We start from the raw sequence: 905 nt of genomic DNA, 5'->3' as shown, positions 1-905 counted from the left end.
AGCCCCGCCCCTCCCGGGTTGGGCCCGCCCCGCCCCACACCGTAATCACCCGTTACTGTTCTCTTACTAAAAGCCTACCCTGACTGCAGGCTGCTTACATTGTTTTATTTAATCCTCCCAACAACTTTGTGTCATGATAGGTGCTATGAGTATCTCATTTTACAGAGGAGGTGAGAGTTTAACCCTGCCCACAATTAAACAGCTAGTGAGAGCCAGAACTTGGATTTGAACCCAGGGCACTGACTGGAAAGCCTGTACTCAATCATTTTTCTACACCCTTCAACCCAAAGTGGCATCAGCAACATTGGCATCACTTGGGAGCTTGTTAGAACTGCAGACGTACTGAGTCAGTCTACATTTTAGCCAGATCCCTAAACAATTCGTTCGTAAATCAAAATTTGAGAGTCACTGCCTGTACTGCCTACTAAATAAGAGGAGGAAAAGCGGGGAATGAAAAGGGGAAAGGGGAGGAGGAGGAGAAAAGGAATATAAAGGTCTATGAAGGTTCCATGTGGTTGGGCTACACCCCACAGGCCTGCAAGCTTTGTAGTTGCCAGCCTGGAAACCGAAGAAACAGTCTGGAGACAGCAACGGAGACATCAATAGATTACGGACAGCAGATCCTACACATCTGAAGCAAGGTCCTGGAACAACACCCCACCGTGTGTGGCAGAGAGTGGACAGAACATGGCAGCAATCTTCGCTACTTTGGAAGGGAGGGGGTGAAGGAGGCTACCACTTACAGGTGGAACTGACATCAGGTTGGCCCATCAGGGAAACCAGCAGCTGGGGCCGGGCACAAGCAAGTAGGCAGTTACTAATTAAGCTCTATAACTAAGAGGATTGGATAGTCATGTGAGTGAAGCAGGGACTGGTCAAGCAGGGGATGTAGAGAGCAAGAGAGC

The sequence above is a fragment of the Mesoplodon densirostris genome, chromosome 14, assembly GCF_025265405.1.
Source record: "Mesoplodon densirostris isolate mMesDen1 chromosome 14, mMesDen1 primary haplotype, whole genome shotgun sequence".
NCBI classification, from domain to species: domain Eukaryota; kingdom Metazoa; phylum Chordata; class Mammalia; order Artiodactyla; family Ziphiidae; genus Mesoplodon; species Mesoplodon densirostris.
The sequence above is the reverse complement of the archived record's forward strand: the minus strand, read 5'-3'. Positions refer to the sequence as shown.